This window comes from Hemitrygon akajei, chromosome 14 (genome assembly GCF_048418815.1).
Source record: "Hemitrygon akajei chromosome 14, sHemAka1.3, whole genome shotgun sequence".
Classification (NCBI taxonomy): domain Eukaryota; kingdom Metazoa; phylum Chordata; class Chondrichthyes; order Myliobatiformes; family Dasyatidae; genus Hemitrygon; species Hemitrygon akajei.
This window is the reverse complement of record NC_133137.1, coordinates 60,671,358-60,693,095: the sequence shown is the minus strand read 5'-3', so window position 1 is coordinate 60,693,095 and position 21,738 is coordinate 60,671,358. Positions and strand designations below refer to the sequence as shown.

The 21,738-nt window shown below is 39.4% G+C and overlaps 1 protein-coding gene across 5 annotated transcripts in view; it reads right to left on the bottom strand.

The window, feature by feature from the left end:
• Positions 1-21,738, bottom strand: part of eps8a (EGFR pathway substrate 8a, signaling adaptor) — a 216,787-nt gene that overhangs the window by 159,096 nt on the left and 35,953 nt on the right. Inside the window, exon 1 of one of the 5 annotated variants that reach the window (XM_073066196.1) lies at positions 4,717-4,735. The exons of the other annotated variants lie outside the window; for them this stretch is intronic. The gene's annotated coding sequence lies outside the window, so the exon portion shown is untranslated. Of the gene's footprint in view, positions 1-4,716; positions 4,736-21,738 lie in introns of those variants that run through there. 5 annotated transcript variants of the gene reach the window in all.

Sequence of the window (21,738 nt, the reverse complement as noted above, 5' to 3'; positions counted from 1 at the left end):
TAATTAAGAATTTGTGATCATTCCCAGTTTAAAATAGGATGCCAATGTTCACGGTCAATGCTTACACTTGACCAGGAACTGCTCAGCAAGGGTACCAGAATGCAGCTTGCATAATAATTCCATCAAGGACTCAAACTTACAAAAAAAAGGGAAAGAAAATTAAAAGTGATCCAAAACTCTTGGAGATGTTAGTCTGCCAGTAGGTTGAAGAACTAGAAACTCCTTCCCACATAGGTTACAAATGACCTTATCAGTAAAACATGAAACATTCCAAACAGATCTTTGCTCAAAAGACTTGTATTCTAAAAACAGTGGAAAAAGATCATGGAAAACTTGTGCTTATGGAGAATGGGGACTATCTATAACATAAAGGCTACAATTAAACTGTGCACAGATCCTGCAAAAAAAACTACTTGCAATACTACAGCATCTTAGGCAACTTTGATGTTTGGTCTTAGTTGCTATGTTGGAAACACCTGACAATTGCACACAACTTCATCCCATTAACATCAATTTATTAATGAACAGATTGTCTAATCTATTGATTTTGGGGACTAAGCACCAATCAGAGATGTCTTGCTCCGACTTCTCATCTTTTTTTCCCAGTCCTGATGAAGGGTCTCAGCCTTAAACGTTGACTGCTTATTCATTTCTGTGGATGCTGCGTGACCTGCTGAATTTCTCCAGCATTTTGTGTGTTTTCCCTTGGATTTCCAGCATCCGTAGGTTTTCTCATGTTACTGATGTCAGCTACTCATTTTCAAATTTTAATTAGCTTTACTAAAAGCCTCTACAGCAATGGTAAAGCACGGGATAAAAAGTCATTAAAGCCACAAATCACCAAAATTCAGGTGTGAGGTGACTGGGTACAGGAAAATAAACCTAAGCAGGGATGCAAAAAAACTTAGATTCAAGGTTTTTTTATAAAAAAAAATATTCTATGTTCAAATTAAGGATTAAATTCAGTCAGAGTACATAACAATTTAAAAACAAATGCAAACCAAACACCCTCTGCAGTTGAGGAATTAAAAAGTTAGGGCCACCCACCATTCACCATGAATTATACAAAGCCACAATTTCTATAGTGTAATTGATGAGAGAAATCACGAGCTGCTCTTTGATTTTCCTTGCTCTTCCACAAAGATAACTATTCTAATAAATGTTAAATAAACTTCAAGCTTGCACTCTAATAACTGAATTTGATGACATTATAATTCTACAGCCATTCTTCCATTTACAAATGGATTCCATTCCTGAAAACCATCTTGTTGAACAAATTTCATAAATCAGAAGTGGACCAAATGCATTATGAAAATTTTGTGTTTTTTTAATATAAATCAAAGAACCTCCAGAGTCAAAATCATTTGAGTAGCAATTCATAAATCTAATATTTGTAAATCAAGGACTATATACCTCAATGTGTTTTGATTGAAACTTCTGTATTTTACCTCTTTTTATCATACCTTTCTTTCCCAGTTTTGCTCTCTGTATAGTATATAGCAAACATATTATTCCAACTTGCACTTTCAGATTTAGATTATATCAGATTCAATCTAATTGTTTGATTAAACACCTTTACCCTGTTCACCAAGAGCCCCAACAAGTCTTGCTGCATAACAGCCTGTAAATAATCTGTTGGGCTGTTGCAGTCAATTTTCTATTTTCAACAAGTAACGAAACAAATTAGAACCTAAATGGTGACAAGTACATAAAATTGAAATAAAATTAAATTTGCCAGCAAAATATTTGCAGATCTTTTCTGATCATGATACACAATCTATGTCAAAAATGAACCTGTTTTAAAAAATAACAAGTAGCATCCATGTTAAACTTACAAAGACTTCCTACAGAAGTTTAAATTAAATCATGTCAAAGCATGTTACTAAGATGACAAGAAATAGGAAGATAGCATTTCTAACAATATCATTCAACATGGCAGACATTAAATCCAACTCAGATATCAGGGAAATAAAAAATGATATTGGGGAAAACCAACATCAGTATATGAAGGGAGATAATTAATAGACAGTTTAAATGTTATACAACTGTATTCTACAGTGACAAAATAGCACTGAGCCAACAACTACACCCTGTACTTTTTTCTGTAAATTTAACTGTAGTACCTAGCTAACAATCTATAATAAACAAAGGACAAATTGGAGTTCTCATAGTCCCGATTTGAGAATTGATCAATTCTGCACTTTTAAAATTTTTTATGTAACAAACTTCAAAAGAAATGAAACTGAGAGTTAAGGTTTAATAAACTTTTGTTCATTAATATTTGGGTTAATAGATTGCTACTATTCAAATGCAATATGTATGTTTACTAACAAAAAAATCCAGACCAGGGAGTTGTGTGAATCTAGACTAATTACTCAACCACAAATTTCTCAAGTGCCATCACATTAAGTGAAAAATTCTGACCTTAACCATGAAATAGTACCTATTAGCCCATTAGATGAATGTGGGAACATTTCAAGAAATGGTCTTCTCAAAACGTTCCCAAATTCATTCAAGAATTTTCTAAATGCTTTACTTGTACAGTATAATCCTGTTTCAGTTTGAATGTTGCATTAAACAGTCTACAACTCCTACATAAAAGGCAAGAACCATGTCAGTGATTATGTCAGTCATCTAAAAGGCTGGATCAAAAGTAGGATTCAATAAGTAAGCACTCAAAATGCAGCTGTTCTTTCAACTAACTTCATGCTTTGTAAATGACCCAAGACAAATTTTACCAAATTAACAGTAGATAATGAGATGTAGACCAAGAATGATTGTTTGGTGCAGCACATTGAGAAGACGAGTTTCACCTCATACGAAACTTAACATGTGCCACATCCGCAGAATGTATAAAAGGAATAAAAATAACGAACAAGACTGACCACTGCCATTCAAAAATATTGATCCAGACAAGTTTGTCATTTAACTATATACATATATGTAACATATATATAAAATCATATATCATAGAGAAACAACACATTTCTCCAAACCAAGGTGTAAAGCACAGTAGTACACATAACACACGTGACCAACTGTGCAAAGCACTTCATGTTGGTTGAAGTTAATGCCTCCGGACAACAGTCATTTAGACAGGTTACTGTCACCTTTTTTGGCACTGGAATAATGGTTGCCACCTTGATAACCAAGGGGTCAATGGACTGCTCCAGAAAGACAATGAATACGTCCATCAGCACCTCCATTAGCTGGGCTGCACAGTTTTTCAGAACCCAACCTGGTATATTATCAGGCCCCGCAGCTTTGCATAGGTTGACTCTTGCCAGGTCTTCCACAGCTCAGCTTCAGCCTGACGGAGTGTCTGCTTCCCTGGCAAGAGGGGTGTCGTCCTTGCCAGCACGTCATTCTGTGCATCAAACCAAGTGGAGAAGACATTCAACCTCTCAGGGAGTGAAACTTTCTGGTCACTGACGCACAGAGTAGACTTATAGTCTGTAATCCTCTGAGTTCCCTGCCACATGTGCCTCACATCCTTGGTATCGCAGAAGGGGCTGTAAATTCTCTGAGAATGCTCCCATTTCACCTTTCTGATGGAGCAGAAAAGCACACCTCTTGCTTCCTTAAGAGCTGCCGCATCCCCCATCTAAAGGCAGCACCACAATCCCTCAGCCACGCACGGACCTCTACAGTAAACCACGGCTTCTGACTTGCCCTCATCTAGATGTCTTTCTTGCCTGCAACATCCTCAGTACACGTCTCTATATAGCTGGTCACAGAATCCAGATATTTCTCAATGTTAACGTGGTTTCATAGGTAGCAGCCTCCAGTTCATATTATCAAAGCAGTCCTGCAACTTCAGGCCAAGTTTTCACCACCTTTAGAACTGGTTTGATCACTGGTTTGTATGCTAGAATTAACATTACAGATAAGTGCCCTGTAGAGGGACTGCTTTATAAGCACCTGCTATGTTAGTTTAAGTCATGTCTAGTGTATTTTCTGATCACAAAATCAACATGCTGGTGGAATTTAGGTAGGACTGATTTAAGATTTGCATGGTTTGAGAAATAGAATTGAACTCTATGCAATGCTTTGTCAATGAATCTAATAATAGAATTGCATGGTTTATTCTAGTACATATTTTTAAAATTATGAATAAAGTTTATTTTGGTTAAAAATCTGTTAATTATAGCTGAAAATCATCCAAACTATTTGCAAGAAAATATGATAATAAAGCCTTGTTAGGACTACAAAACTAAATCATTTCTCGAACACCCATTTCCTATCAACTCTATCTGTGCCACTGCATATCCTCCTGTGCAGATACCTCTGATTCCTTAAATGTTCTATTAAATGGGAAGTTACAGTTTTTAATAGTTATCTTTCCAAATATGGATTTTTTAAACTCTGGGGGGAAAAAATCAAGATTTAAACTAGAGTAAAATCAAGTCACATCTTCAAGTATAGAACTAAATTTAAATCCTATTTTCCATTTATTCAGCTTAATCAATGCAATAGACTAGTTTTCAAATACTTGCAGTTAAGATAAATACAAAGTTATGCATGTGTACTCAAAAACCAAAAACACATTAAACAATGTCTCTACGCATACCAATCAAAGGATACCAAATAAAATAGCAACTTGAAATTTTTGAGCTCAAAACTATGCTAAAATTCGTATTTCTCAAGTAAAATATTACGGATTTAAAGTGCCATTTACAGCTGTACTTAAATCCTTAAATTATATCTTCCACATACCATGCAAGCTCCAATAAGGCAAACAAGCAGTAATTGTTTTCAATTTGATGAGGCACGCTCCCATCTAAAGGATAACAGCAGGTTATTCTGTACGTGACAAGCTATATCACTGGTTGATGTAAGAAAGGGGTGGTTATTCCAAGATTAAAATTAATGCTCTTAAAGAATGGCTACATTGTATGAGCAGTTGTTAAACCCTCTAATTACTCTTGTATACGTAGGAAGGTACAGGATCTATAACCATACCACAGTGTATTTAAAGTCAGTAGCCTGACCACATGCCAAGCTGGATGATTTGTCACCATGACAACCAGGTGAAACAAAGATGGTGGCCAATTCAAAATGTGTCCGCTGCTCAAAAATATACCACAACATATGTGGAATGTCATTAGCAGCAGTGTCATTCAGAAACTAAAAACGTTAGAGGCATCTCTTGGACTGGGATTAATATTCAGAACCACTGAAGGAGAAGCTAAAGCAGGGAACTTTGAAATCATTCTCTTTAAGCTTGTCCTCTCACTAATAACTTGCCTGCAATTAAACACGTTGAAATATTTGACAATGTAAACCTAACCTATTCTTTTAATTCAATGACAAGATACATAACAACTACCTTTGTTTCACTGATAAACTGCTTGTCACTTTCAATCATTTCAAATAGCTCCATAGATTTATCAATTCAGACATTATCAAAGCTGCACACCTGGCTCCCAAGTATCTGCAGCAGGATAAACGTAGCCACATACAAAAGAATTTAATCTTCAAGTCAAGATAAAAGTGACAAATCTTAATGACCAATCATTAATTTTATTTTGATTCAAACCAAGCTTTCTACAGCCTGTATTTCAACAAAATCAGCCCAGCAAACCTTTCAGAATTTGTATCTCCACGTAAAGCATTGAAAAGTTAATTCTGTTTCACAGCATGTTCCGCATGCTCTATCCTATTACTGAAATACTGGAAATGTTTCAGAGATCATTTGTCCTGATATCAAAGCTCATGACCTTGACAATCTTTCCAGTTATAATAGAACTACATTATTTTACTGATCCCATTTTGAAACTTCAGCTTGAGCCAAGTTGCCCTAATTGGTAACTATTCAATTGGTAATTCTATTTTTAGAATGCAGCAAATCAAGTAATCTGTAAGCCATCTGCAGTTTCAAGTACAATAGATAAGCTGCTTTTTACTATATACTTTAATGACAGAAGGAGGACAGAGAATTGAATATCCAATTTAGTTGTGTAACAATGAGTGCCATGGATTGGGATAGACATTACCAGGGGACATGAACTGTATAGATTAACTATGACAATAATATAGGATATCAGTATAGGAAAAAAGTTAGTGTAAGATCGGCCACTTCTGATCTTAAAAAAAATGACGAACTAGAATATTCTAGAGCACGAGACAAGCAGATAAGAGATTGCAAAGATGATCTGAGTATATACAAACAAAACCAAAACCCGATGAAGGCTGCAGCATTAAGCACTCATGGTTTCCAGCACTCCTAGAGTACAAAGTTCTGTTTCACAAAATTCTGAATTCTCTAAAATTTCTAGCAAAATGATATTCATTAAAGGCTAACCTTGATTCAGAAATACTAAATGGGAAATCAGATCCCCAGTTAGCCTTGGACTACAGCAATACCTGTATGTCAGGCTGTTGTTTATTGATTACAGCTCAGCATTCAACACCTACATATCCTCAGTTCTAATCAACAAGATTTAAAACCTAAGTCTCTGTACATCCCTCTGCAACTGGATTCTTAATTTCCTCATCAGGAGACCACAGTCAGTGGAAATAAAACCCTCACGCTAACAGGTAACACCGGTGCTCCTCAGGGATCCATGCTTAGCCCATTTCTCTACTCTCTCTAGACCCGCAACTGTGTGGCTAGGCACAGCTTAAACAACATCTATAAAATTGTGTCAATGGCACAACCACTGTTGACAGAATTTCAGATGGTGACAAGGAGGCACACAGGAGTGAGAAAGAATTATAACAAGAACTGGTAGGATACTACTGAACTCCCTGCCACCAGAAGAATCTCATCATTAGATGTCATCACATATGAGGCACCACTAGCGTTATACTGTTTACTTTTTGACTTGTGTCATCTATGCACCTTATTATTTGTTAATTTATTTGGAATATTAACGTGTTATGTAAGTTATATGTACTATGTTAATTTATTTGAAATATTACTTTATGTATTGTGTGTGAGTTATATGCACTGTATTATGCCCCTTGATCGGATGTTGTTTCACTTGGTGGTATACATGTGTACAGTTGAATAACAATAAACTCAATTTGAACTTGAGGTCAGCTGGTTAAGTGGTGTCAAAAGAACATCAGTAAGACCAAGGAATGAATGTATATATATCTAAACAAGATTACTTTTTTATTTCCATCTTTTACAGTTTCAAAATAACAAAAAAGGAAAAAGGTCCGAAGCAAAAATTTGGGCACCCTGCATGGTCAGTACTTAGTAACACCCCCTTTGGCAAGTATCACAGCTTGCAAACACTTTCTGTAGCCAGCTAAGAGTCTTTCAATTCTTGTTTGGGATATTTTCGTCCATTCTTCCTTGCAAAAGACTTCTAGTTCTGTGAGATTCTTGGGCAGACTTGCATGCACTGCTCTTTTGAGATCTATCCACAGATTTTCGATGATGTTTAGGTCAGGGGACTGTGAGGGCCATGGCAAAACCTTCAGCTTGCGCCTCTTGAGGGTAGTCCATTGTGGATTTTGAGGTGTGTTTAGGATAATTATCCTGTTGTAGAAGCCATCCTCTTTTCATCTTCAGCTTTTTTTTTTACAGACGGTGTGATGTTTACTTCCAGAATTTGCTGGTATTTAACTGAATTAATTTTTCCCTCTACTAGCAAATGTTCCCAGTGCCACTGGCTGCAACACAAGCCCAAAGCATGATCGATCCATCCCCGTGCTTAACAGTTGGAGAGATGTTCTTTTCATGAAATTCTGCACCCTTTTTTTCTCCAAACATTCCTTTGGTCATTGCAGCCAATAAATTCTATTTAACTTCATCAGTCCACAGGACTTGTTTCCAAAATACATCAGGCTTGTTTAGATGTTCCTTTGCAAACTTCTGATGCTGAATTTTGTGGTGAGGACGCAGGAAAGGTTTTCTTTTGATGACTCTTCCATGAAGGTCATATTTGTGCAGGTGTCGCTGCACAGTAGAACAGTGCACCACCACTCCAGAGTCTGCTAAATCTTCCTGAAGGTCGTCTGCAGTCAAACGGGGGTTTTGATTTGCCTTTCTAGCAATCCTACGAGCAGTTCTCTCGGGAAGTTTTCTTGGTCTTCCAGACCTCAACTTGACCTCCACTGTTCCTGTTAATTGCCATTTCTTAATTACATTACGAACTGAGGAAACGGCTACCTGAAAACACTTTGCTATCTTCTTATAGCCTTCTCCTGCTTTGTGGGCATCATTTATTTTAATTTTCAGGGTGCTAGACAGCTGCTTAGAGGAGCCTACGGCTGCTGATTGTTGGGACAAGGTTTGAGGAGTCAGAGTATTTATAAAGCTTTGAAATTTGCATCACCTGGCCTTTCCTAATGATGACTGTGAACAAGCCATAGCCCTAACAAGCTAATTAAGGTCTGAGACCTTGGTAAAAGTTATCTGAGAGCTCAAATCTCTTGGGGTGCCCAAACTTTTGCATGGTGCTCCTTTCCTATTTTCACCCTAAAATTGTACAAAACAAAAATAATACACTAATCTTGCTTAAAATGTTGAAAAGAATGTTTCATCTTTAACTATGGCTTTTGGAGATCAGTTCATCTTCTACTCACTTAACTACTCACAGTAACAGAAATTTTGACCGGGGTGCGTGCGTGCGTGCGTGCGTGCGTGCGTGCGTGCGTGCGTGCGTGCGTGCGTGCGTGCGTGTGTGTGTGTGTGTGTGTGTGTGTGTGTGTGTGTGTGTGTGTGTGAGAAGATCTGATCACATTTTAAGTCATATTTATGCAGAAATAGAGAAAATTCTACAGGGTTCACAAACTTTGTAGCACCGCTGTATGTACTGTGTTTTGCACCATGATCCAGAGGAACATTGCTTTGTTTAGCTGTATACTTGTGTATGGTTGAATGACAATAAAATTGAACTTTAGGTCCAAATGGTTTTTCCTTGATCAGATTCTATCCCTCATGACTTCCATGGAAGGTCTAAATTGGCAGGAGGAACATTCGTAATATTCTCACTCTTTCTACTGCCTTTGCAACAATGTGATAACAGAGGTTCATGCTTTAAGCTTCAAGAATAAGCCAATGCCCAGTACCACCCTAATCTATTTCAGTAACAATTTCCAAATGGCCTACTCAGTGCACAGCTTAGAAGAAAGACAAGTCAAATCTTTCTGGTTAACAACATAATGTGAAAACCACCAGTTGCCTGTCCACTGAATATCATACACTATCCTGACTTGGAAACACAGTCTTTCCTTCACCTTTACTGATTCTAAATATTGCATACCCACCCCCAAAAGAATACTAAGGGTGTATTTTCAGCAGAAAGACTAATGCATCTCAAATCTGTTCAAGGTGAATTAGAGAGAGTTAATAATGCTAGTCTTGATAGTAATGCCTAAATTTCCAACTCCCACCCCCAACCACAATGAAAAAAAATCAAAAATTAGACAAATAGTCAAAATTTGGAGTTTAAGGATTTTTTTTCTGGTTGAAAGAATGCTCAAAATGCCTAAACTGGTGCACAGGCTGCAGTTAATGATAAGGGAACAGAGTTGATAAAAGATATCAAAAACAAAGAATCTGGCAATTAGGTTGTCGTTAGCAGAGAATGTGTGACATCACTTGATGCAAGACAGACACTGACAAGCACAGATGATCTCTGTGCAATAGAAATGTTTGGAAATAGAGTTAGAAATCATAAGCACAAACAGGGAAGTTGGTCTTATGCCAGCATGTTCCTCACAAACAGAATCAAATTTATTATCACTGACGTACAAGGTGAAATTTGTTGTTTTGTGGCAGCAGTTCAATGCAAGTTACAAAAATAACAGTGTAAAGGAATAATAAGGTAATATTCAATGTTAATGGATCATTCCAAAATCCGATAGTGGAGAGGAAGAAGCTGTTCCTGAATTGTTGAATACAGGTCTTTGAATGCACATTAGTTTTCTAAAGGTGCAATAGAAAGGATAAAGGATAAATCTACAAAAAAAACACAGCTAACTGTCCAAGGGCACGAGGAGCAAATTGAGGTCACCGAGTGTGGAACAATGAGGGAAAGTGCAAAGCAATGGTGATAATGGAAGCAAGAGCAGAACATTATAAAACTTAAGCTTACCAAGGCAGGAAAAGGTAGATTAGTCAAATAAAGGCATTGTGTAGCTTCTACTGGCTATCAGAATTCAATTGAGGTTACGTGAACTCACTCAAGCAGAGGAAAGGAATATGTACTTCATAAAAATTTACAGTTTCAATTTGAGGAAAGGTTGAGGCTATTAACCAAATATTTTGGGAAAATATGACTACGGATAAATCCAAAGCATCTGGTAACTTAACAAAACAGAGCATTAAGTGTTTGTCGAAGCATGCGAGGATTAACTAGAACTTACCACTTGACTCAGCAGGGCTTTACAAGGTATTACTAAGAACAAGTATTTAGTTTAGGATTGAATGACTCACTTTTCCAGAAATAAGAGCAGAAATAAAGGCCGCCTGGTATTATGCCAAATTGTGAAGAATCCCAAAACCAATCATTTGACTGCACTGCAATTATTTATGCATTACTGGGATTGCAACCCACAAGTATGTCTTTGGAAATGACACTCAAAAAGATGTCTCAAAGTTGATGAAAACACTACATGTAGACATCATAATTCATTGCAGAGGCGTTCCAGTAACTGCTTCTAGCTCTTATTTAATACAATTGACATTTTTAAATTACACCAAAATCAACAAAAATTTAAAGCCATAAATGCAAAAAATGGACAAGCTCAAGTTTTATGTATGAAACATCACCAAAGTGGTAAATTATATTAGTCAGCTTCACTGTGGGACTCTCTGATAACATTCATCAACCTCCATTAATTATAACTGATCCTTAAACAATGTAACTATTCCATCATATACTTACTATTCCTGAAAGCCTTTAAATTCAATATCATTTGCAGTGGTAAGCATGCAATGTATGTTGCAACAAGTAGCCTTCAAATACCCTCATTCATTAGATAACAAACATGAACCAGTCACCTGAGGTAAATATAGTTGAAGGCATTCTGAGTGGTTGTATCACAGCCTGATATGGAGCCACCAATGTATAGGACAAGAGACTGCAGAAGGTTCAGCCAGTTCCACATGACAGGCACAACCCTCTCCTCCAACAAGGACATATTCAAGGACTGGTGCTTCAAGAAGGCCGCCTCCATCATTAAAGACACTCATCAATCCACATTGCTACCACTGAAGACACCCACTTAACATTAATAACAGCTTCTCCATCCTCCCCACCATGCATGAGAGTTCTGAATAGTCCATGAACACCCCCATTATTCATCTTGCAGTAATTTATGTCTTGCACTCTACCACTGCAAAACAGCAAATTTCATGACATTTTACAGTGATAATAAACCTGACTGATTCACCAATGACCTTGACTCCAGTCTCAACCCTTCCCCTCTCCTCTTTATACTAGCTATCCCACTTAGTCCTGATGCAAAGTTTCAACTTGAAATGTTGCCAATTCCTTCCAACCCCACAAATGCTACTCAAAATGCTGAGTTCTCCCAGATTCCAGAATCTGCAGTCTTTTGTCTCTCTCAATGCAAAAAATGCTGCAAATACTCTAAATCAGACAACAGAGAGAGATAGAGTCAATGCTACAGAACTGGCCAATGCTGCGACAAACCAGGAAACCGATGCTCAACATCAAGTCCCATAAAGCATCAAAACAAGAGATTGGATGCTATTCCTCTGGTTTATGTTGGATTTCATTGGAAGAATAAGAGGGCAAACAAAGGCAGAGGTTGGAGTGGGATGGAAAGTTGAAATCATGCTTACACTCTTCTTAACCAGTTTGCAAAGCACACAGTTTTGTAATATGTATTGGGTTTTCTAATGAAGGGAAGATAGCATTGTTAGTCCCAAATGGAGTCTACTAATTCTGAAATAAAACAAATGACTCACAGCTTCATTTGGATGCTAGGAATGTAATAAAGGGTGGGTATCATGTATCGTGCATGATAGCTACTGTGAGAAAGGGAAAGGATATTGGTAGAACTGCAAAAATGAACCAAGAAATCAGGGTAGGTATACTCCCCTTAGAAAGTTGAAAGGGTTGGTGAAGAGGATATGCCTGATGGTGCCATGCACACCTACCATTATCTGAGGGATCCAAGTTGGGAATCCCTGATCTAGAGGTTGAGAAAGGGATAGTATGAGTCAACAATGGGTATGTGAAAGTGACAGCCAGGTGGAAATTGGCAGCAGAGGCAATGAAACCTTACCAGAGCTTGGGAGCACAAGAGCTGTTACTTGTGGTGAGTAGTGCCAGATTTAAAAAGCAAGTGGGGCAGATTAGGACTTTCTGCAGAGCGTAAGAATGCTTGGGTTATCAGACAATTGGCAAAGGCCAATAAATAATTAGGTTTAAGCAGAGCGGGTACTGTGGGAGTGGGACAGCGTTGAATGAGGGGATATAGTTCAAGAGGTTTTGACAAGAAGAGGCAGGTTTGATTGAGGTTTTTGTCAAGTTTTTCTTTATTAGTCCCCAGGTAGAGAAGAGAAATGGATCCCAAGGCAGTAGTGTGCTCCTTCAAGATTTGGGAGATCTGGGGGACCACTAGTCACCCTGATTGCTACGTCTGTGAGAAGTGCCCCTGGCCGCAGCTCTTTACACACCATGTCAGAGAACTGAATTTGGAGCTGCATGCCCTACAGCTCATTTGGGGAATGAGGAGATCATAAATAGGAGCTACAGGCAGGCGGTCACACCCAAGTTCCAGGAGGCAGGGAGCTGAGTGACTGTCAAGGGGCAGGAAGGGTATAAGCAGATAGTGTAGAGTATTCCTCTGGCCATTCCCCTCAATAATAAGCATGCCACTTTGGACATTGTTTGGGGGGGGGGGGGGGGGGGGGGGATGTGGCCTGCCAGGAGAAAGCGACTTCAATCAGGTTTTTAGCATTCTATCTGGCTCCGTGGCTCAGAAGGGAAGGGTTGAGAAGAGGAGAGCGGTGGTAATAGAGGAACAGACAGGAGATTTTGTAGGAGTGAAAGAGATCTCAGATAGTATGCTGCTCCTAGGTACGTCTCAGATTGTGTACACAACATTCTTAAAGGGGAATGTGAGCAGCCAGAAGTCTTGGTACATAGTGTTGCCAATAACAGCTAGGAAAAGGAGTGATATCCTGAAGAGGGAATATAGGAAGCGAGGTAAGAAGCTGAAAAGGTGTCAAGGGTAATAATCACTAGATTGCTGTCTGTGCCACTTGCCTGAGAGGACAAGAATAAGATGATATGACAGATGAACGTATGGTTGAAGAATTGGTACGAGTGCAGGGTTTCAGATTTGTGGATCATTGTAATCGCTTCCGGAGGAGATATGACCTGTACAGAAGGGATGGGATACATCTGAACTTCAGGAGGACCAATAACCTTGTGAGCAGGTTTGCAAAAGCTGTTGGTGAGGGTTTAAACTAGGCTGGCAGGGGTTTTGGACCAAATTGATAGGTCAGAAGATACAGCAATTGGTATAAAAGTAGATGCAACTTGAAGAGAAATTGTGAGGAAGAATAGGCAGTGAATAGGGCTTAATTGTAGTCAGTTGGATGGATTGGAATGTGTCTATTTTTTATTAACTCAAAAATTCAATTTTAATTTCAAAATTAAAAATTTCAAATTTACTGCAGCAGTTATATTACTTTCCTTGAGACACCAAACAGCAAGATGTGATTTTTTAAATAAATAGAAACAAAACCACTTGCATTAATAATTTTCCATGCATTAAGCTATATCAGTAAATGTTAAATTTATGTAAGTTGTATCAGGAACAAGAGAGATGACTAAGAAAATGGATCAGTACATGGAACTACACAATGTGGCCATTACTGAGACTTAGCTGTCACAAGGGCAGGAAGGGCTGCTAGAAGTTCCAAGGTTTCGATGTTTCAAGAAGGACAGGGAAGGAGGTAAAAGAGGTGGGAGAAATGGTATTGCTAATCAGATAAAGTCTAAAGGTTGCAGAAAATGAGAACGTTGTGCAGAAATTGTCTACTGAGGTACTGTGGGTAGGAGTCAGAAAAAAAGGGGCAATCTTTGTATTGGGAGTTTTCTATAGACCCCCGAATAAGAACAGAGATATTGAGGAGCAGATTGGGAGACAGATTTTAGAAAATTGTAAAACTAACAAGGTTGTTGCAATAGTTGACATCATCTTCCTTAATATTGACTGGCACCTCCTTAGTGCAAAAGGTTTAGATGGGCAATTTTTTTTGGTGCGTCCAGTAAGGATTCCTGATATAATATGTGAACAGGCCGACTAGAGAAGAGACCATATTGGATTTAGTACTTGGCAATGAATCTGGTAAGGTGAACCTGTGGGTAAGCATTTCATAGTGACCACAATTCCCTGAACTTTATCATAGCCTTGGACATCAACAGGAGCAGTATGTATGGGAAAATATTTAAATTGGGGGAGGGTGAATTATGATGCTATCAGGCAGGAAATTTTGGAGTGTAAATTAGGAAACTATGTACTCCTGGAAATCCACAACAAATGGGTAGGTTCAGGGAACACTCGCATGGGGTTCCAGATAGCTTTGTCCCATTCAGGCAGGGAAAGGAGGTTAGGGTGAAGGAACCATAGATGACAAGAAATTTGGAATTTCTTGGAAAGTCAAGAGTGATAAAGGTTAAGATTCAAGGTTAAGGAAGCAAGGCTCAGACGGAGTTTGAGAGTTATAAGGTAACCATGAAGGAACTGAAGAAGGGGTTTGACAGCTAGAATGAACATGGGAAGCAATGTTCCCTCTAATTTGTAATAACCAGTGTGCACAAAAATATTGTGCTGTCCAATTTTTTGCCCAGTGACAATAACATGTGTGCAGTGAATTTTTAAATAGAAGTAAACCTTTTGCATTGCAACAATACACGCAGGTAATACCAGTTTCTGTATTGTACACAAATATTTCTTGTAACTGCACGTTCCTAACCTCACAGGTTTTTGGTGTAGTATTTTCTACTGTTTCATTAAACCATTCCACTTTAAATGACCTAGCAGTTCTTTTGCACTTCATGGCCCTTTGCTTCTTTGGAATTCAACATAGTAAATCAATGACTTCCTCAATAAAAACAGTATAAATAAGCCAGTTCTAAAATCTGCAGACAAATCATTGCGAACTCCACATTGTCAACACCATCTGCATCAGAAACCATAAAAGGAAATGTGATTGTGTACGATCATGAAATATACTTAACATGCCAACAAGACAGAGGGTGACAACAATTTAAATTCCTTTGTATGCTAGTAACAAAAGATGTGCGCACACACAAACACACACAGGCACTCCTTAGAGGGAACACTGATGGGAAGGCCTTGGTGAGTAGGATTTAAGAATAACATCAATGTGTTGTACACACAGGTGAAGCACAGGTGGATGACTAGATTGAGGGCAGAACCAATCAGGGATTAAAAAGGAAACATGTGCCTAGAATTGGAAGATGTGGGAAGGTTCTTTGCTTCAGTATTCACTAATGAGAGGGATCTTGATGAATGTGAAGTCAGTGCAAAACAAGCTGATATGGTGGACACAAAATACACTGCAGATGCTGGAGTAAAAGCAACACACACAACACGCTGGAGGAACTCAGCAGGTCAGGCAGCATCCGTGGAAACGAACAGTCAACGTTTCGGGCTGAGACCCTTCCATACGAAGGATCTCGGCCTGAAACACTGACTGTTCATTTCCACAGATGCTGCCCAATCTGCTAAGTTCCTGCAGTGTGTTGTGCGTGTTGAAATGGTGGAACATGTAAGAATGATGATGTGCTATAACTGATTAAGGATAGTCAGACTGGCTTTATGAAGGGCAGATCATGCCTCATGATACTGACTGAATTCTTTGAGGATACGACAAAGCACATTGATGAAGGTAGAGCCGTGGCTGTGGTATATATAGATTTTAGTAAGGCATTTCCCATTGGTAGACCTTTCTGAATGTCAGGAAGCACGGGATACAGGGAAACTTGCTCTGTAGATTCAGAATTTAAGGACTCTTTATCTTGTTATCTCATGCTCATTAGTTACTGCTAATTATTTATGTGTGTTGTCCATTGATCCCATTTACAGTTTCTGTTCTACAGATTTGCTAAGTATGCCCACAGAAAAAGAATCTCAGGGTTGTATGTGGTGACACACATGTACTCTGATAATAAGTTTTACTTTGAACTTTGAGAATTGGCTTGCCTGCAGAAGGTTGATGTATAGTAGATGGTGCATATTCTGTCTGGAGGTTGGTGATTATGCAGTGATCTGTTACAGTATCCCAGTTCTTTGTGATTTTCATAAATGACTTGGAAGAGGAAGTAAAAGAGTCTAGCTCGTAAGTTTGCTGATGACACGAAGATTGGTGACATTGTACATAGTGTAGAAGGTTGTAGGTTACACAGGACAGGACAGAGATTGGCTGGTTGAGTGGTATCACAACAAACTTTCACTCAATTTCAGAAAGACCAAAGAACTGATTGTGGACTTCATTCAGGAGAAGTCCAGGGAACACAGCAGTCCTTATCAAGGAGTCAGCAGTTTCAAGTTTCTGGGTGTTTCACATTCTTAGATGAAAACATCTCTGAAGTTCTATCCTGAGATCAGTATATTGATGCAATTACAAAGAAAGCATCCCAGCGAAATGTTTTATTAGGAGTGTGAGAAGAATTGGTATGTCACCAAAGACTCAAGCAAATTTCTAGTGGTACCATGGAGAGCATTCTAGCTTGTTGTAACACCGTCTGGTACAGAGGGGCCACTGCACAGGTTTGGAAAAAAGATGCAGAGGTTTGTAAACTCAGACAGGTCCATCATGGCCAATAGAAGTGGTAGAGGCAGGTTCGATTTTGTCATTTAAAAAAAATAAAATTGGATAGGTATATGGACAGGAAAGGAATGGAGGGTTATGGGCTGAGTGCATTGGGACTGGGTGAGAGTAAGCATTCGGCACGGACTAGAAGGGCCGAGATGGCCTGTTTCCGTGCTGTAATTGTTCTATGGTTATATGGCCACTAGCCTCCCCACCACTGAGGACACTTTAAAAGGAGATGCCTATAAAAGGAAGCCTCCATCACTGAGAACACCCACCATCCAGGACTATTTCTCACTATTTCCAGACAGAAGGCATAGGAGCCTGAAGACATGTTTTATAAAGAGCTTCTTCCCCTCTGTCAAGAGATTTCTTAATGGTCAATGAGGCCATGAACATTACCTTACTATTTCTGCACTACTTATTTAATTTTCTATTATATATTTCTTATTGTAATATATCCTACATTTTATGTATTCCACTGTATTGCTGCCACAGAGCAATAAATTTCACAATCTGGGTCAGTGATACTAAACCTGTTCTGATTCTGATGTAGAGCTAGGCTAAGAAGTGGCAGATGGAGATCAATCAGGAAAAGTGTGAAGCGATACACTTTGGAAGGTCAAACTTGAAGGCAGGGTACGGGATTAATGGCAGGATTCTTAACAGTATGGAGGACCAGGGGGATCTTGGGATTCACATCCCTGGATATCACAAAGTTGCCACATAAGTTGACACGGTGGTTAAGAAGGCGTATGGTGAGATGGCCTTCATTAGTCAGGGGATTGAGTTAAACAGCTTTAATGTAATGTTACAGCTCTAAAAACCACTGGTTAGACCACATTTGGACAATATTGTTCAATTCTGGTCACTTTATTATAGGAAGACTGTGGAATCTTTACAGAGGATATTTACCTGAAGAGTATGTCTTATGAGGATAGGTTGACCAACCTAGGGCTTTTCTCTTTGGATTGAAAGTGAATGAGAGGTGACTTGATAAGATGTGTACAAGTTGCTAAGAGGCATGGATAGACAGGGTAGCCAGTGACCTTTACCCCAGGGTCTAATGGCTAATACAATTTTGAGATGATTGGAAAACAGTTTAGTGGAGATGTCAGAGACAGTTTTTCCTCAAATTCCACAAAGGGTATACCATAGCTCAGACATGCAGGTTTCCTGATTTGAATCCACGTCAAAACCCTGTAACTTAAATTCAGATTTTTCTCACTCCACAGATACTGCCCCATTCTCCTGTGTACTTCGCATTCCTTTTTATTTCAGATTTCCAGTAACTGCAATGTTTCTAATCTATATTTTCTCTCCCGTTGAAATATCCCCCAGTCAGTCATCTGCCATTATGCTGAGAGAATTCCCTTGTGGAGTGCATCCAGTGCCAAGTCACCAGTGGCTCAGCTGTAACAGAAGAACCTAAACAAAACGGTAGAGACAGACAATTCAGCACACATTTGCCATTCAGTAAGATTATGTCTGATCTTTTAACTTGGTGCACTCTGCAAAGCTATTCCCATATTGACCAATTCTCTTAATTTCCAAATATCTATTTATTTCTATCTTGAAAATACTCATTTGGGCCTCCACCACTTTCCAGGTTAGAGAACTTCAAAATTTCACTACTGTGTTTAGCAAAGTTTAAAAAGTTCAAAGTTAAAGTAACTTAAAGCAACTCAATAAATCCAATAACCATAATAGAATCTACAAAAGTCAAGTCCTCAATGGTCACACACTTGAGTTTGTGATATCATTTCTCTAGCAAACCATCAAGTTCCATACCAATTCTGTTCTCGTCAGATCATTCCCTATCCTTCTCAACTGAGGGTAGCTGGCATAGATCAGTGAATTGCTGCCTTATCAGTCCAGCCTGCCAGGTTCAAGCCTGGCCTCTGAAGCCATCTATATTTGGTTTGAATGTTCTCCATGTCCGAGAGGTGATTGATAAGTTCATGGCCTAAGGTAGAAGGAGTCAATTTTAGAAAACCTAGCACATTTATTTTTCAACATAATCCCCTCCTACACGCATACACTTAGTCCAGTGGTCGTGAAGCATGCGGATCCCTTCTTTGTAGAAGTGATTGATAAGTTTGTGGCCTAAGGTAGGAGGAGATGAGTTATGAACTATAAAGAGAAGCACTGAAAATGTGCTTGGTAGTGGGATCCCGTTGGAGGTGGCGGAAGTTATGGAGAATTATACGTTGGACCTGGAGGCTGATGGGGTGGTAGGTGAGGACAAGGGGAACCTTATCCTGAGTGGGGTGGTGGGCGGATGGGGTGAGGGCAGATGTGCAGGAAATGGGAGAGATGCATTTGAGAGCAGAGTTGATGGTGAAAGAAGGGAAACCCCTTTGTTTAAAAAAGGAAGACATCTCCTTCGTCATGGAATGAAAAGCCTCATCCTGAGCGCAGATGCGGCGGAGACGGAGGAATTGTGAGAAGGGGATAGCATTTTTGCAAGAGACAGGGTGGGAAGAGGAATAGTCCAGGTAGCTGTGAGAGACCGGTGTTCCCGGTGTGGCCTTTTATATATTGCTGAGACCCGATGCGGACTGGGAGACCGTTTCGCTGAACACCTATGCTCGGTCCACCAGAGAAAGCAGGATCTCCCAGTGGCCACACATTTTAATTCTACGTCCCATTCCCATTCTGATATGTCTATCCATGGCCTCCTGTACTGTCAAAATGAATCCAAACTCAGGTTGGAGGAACAACATCTTATATACCGGCTGGGTAGCGATGGCATGAACATTGACTTCTCTAACTTCTGTTAATGCCCCTCCTCCCCTTCTTACCCCATCCCTGACATATTTAGGTGTTTGTTTTTTTTTCTCTCTCTCTCTGCCCATCACTCTGCCTGTTTTCCATCTCCCTCTGGTGCTTCCCCCCACTTTTCTTTCTCCCGAGGCCTCCCGTCCCATGATCCTTTCCCTTCTCCAGCTCTGTATCACTTCCGCCAATCACCTTCCCAGCTCTTAGCTTCATCCCACCCCCTCCGGTCTTCTTCTATCATTTTGCATTTCCCCCTCCCCCCACTACTTTCAAATCTCTTACTATCTTTCCTTTCAGTTAGTCCTGACGAAGGGTCTTGGCCCGAAATGTCGACAGTGCTTCTCCTTATAGATGCTGCCTGGCCTGCTGTGTTCCACCAGCATTTTGTGTGTGTTGTTTGAATTTCCAGTATCTGCAGATTTCCTCGTGTGAGTTATTAACTTCAAACTTACTGCATTATCACTCAAAGAGTTGAACTGCATGTGCATGTAACGAGAGCGTTTTGGACCTGCTTGGTCCACAGCAGGGGTGATTGATCAGTTCGTGGCCTAAGGTAGAAGGAGATGAGTTATACAACTCTTATTACATGCACGTGCAGTTCACCTCTTTGAGTGAAAATGCAGGAAGTTTGAAGTTAATAACTCATCTCCTGCTACCTTAGGCCACGAACTTATCAATCACCCCTCGTAGCTGGGTAAGATAGAAGTCACAGGAGTAGGTTTGATAATGTTGATGAGCAGGGTTTCAACTAGCTTGGTAGGGCAATACAAGGCTGAGCAAAAATTCAGAACTGAGAAAGCAGAAATGGAAGACTGAAAACTTAAGGGCTCCAAAGTCAAAGCAAATAAAAATTGGAAAATAGAGAAAAAGGAGTCTGGTTGTGTTTAATGGTTTACCATATACTACCCAAAAATTAATTTTCTTGGAGGTACTTACAGTGAATACACAGAAATAAAACTAATGAAAATGTGCACACAAATAAATATACACAACCAGTGAGCAAAAGACAAACTACAAATATAAAACATAAAAATAAAATAAATAAATAATAAACATTGGGAACATTAGTTGTTGATAACCCATCTGTTGTGTAGTGGCATCAGCACCAGAGTTCAAGACAAGTGGTCCTGGGTTCAAATCCAGCCAGCTCCTTGCATGCTTTCCACCTGTGCTGGGTTGAGTATTGAGCTAGCAATTCAGCCTCATAAAAAAACAGCCAAATTCTATGAAAACAGCAAAAAAAAGTCACACGATGCGCCACAAGGCACAAAAAGAAACAACCATTAGTTGTAGAGTGCTTGAATGTGAGTCCATTGCTGATGGAATCAATTCGGTGTTGGGGTGAGTTAACTCTGATGATTGCAGAATAATAACTGTTCCTGAACCTGGTGGCATGGGACCCAAGGCTCTTGTACCTCCTTCCTGATGGCAGCAGCTATAAGAGGACATGGCCTGGATGGTGGGGTCTTTGATGATGGATGCTGCTTTCTTGCACTCCTTGTAAATGTGCTTAGTGGAGGGGAGGACTTTACCCATAATGGACAGGACTGTTATTATTTGTACATATTAAAAGAACTTCAGTACCCAGTAGGCAATGTGAAGGGTTCATGCAGAACCAGAAGCCACAATGATAAGCTGACTGTGTGCACTCAGTGTTGAGCAGCAGCTCAGTAATAAAATGTTCGAATGTAAACTCACACCAAGTTTATTAATAACAAACATAAGAGTATCCACTACTTTGTGTAGGCTTTTCCATTCCATTCAAGGGCATGATAGTTATTGAGACAGGTTATCACATTCTTCTGGTAAGAATAAAACCTGCCTGAGGAAGGTGGATACCTCAGTCTACAGAAGATATCAGTAAACACTCCAGCCAGTTGATTAGCAAAAGTCTTCAGTATTCAGCCAGGTACACTTGGGCAAGATAGTTTCCGTGGGTTCACCCTTCTGAAGGATGCTTTTGCGTCGGCCTCAAAGGCTGAAATCACAGGGTCATTTGGAGGCTGTTGGAGTTTCTCAAGGTGCTTCCATGTTCTGTCAGTTAAAGCATGCTTAAAAGACATTGAGCTCATTATCTGGGAGTGAAATCTTGTTTTCTCATAAGTCATTTGGTTTTACTTTGTAAAGCCAAAGAGGTGATAGTATTCAGGCTTCAATTATACTAGTGCCAAAGA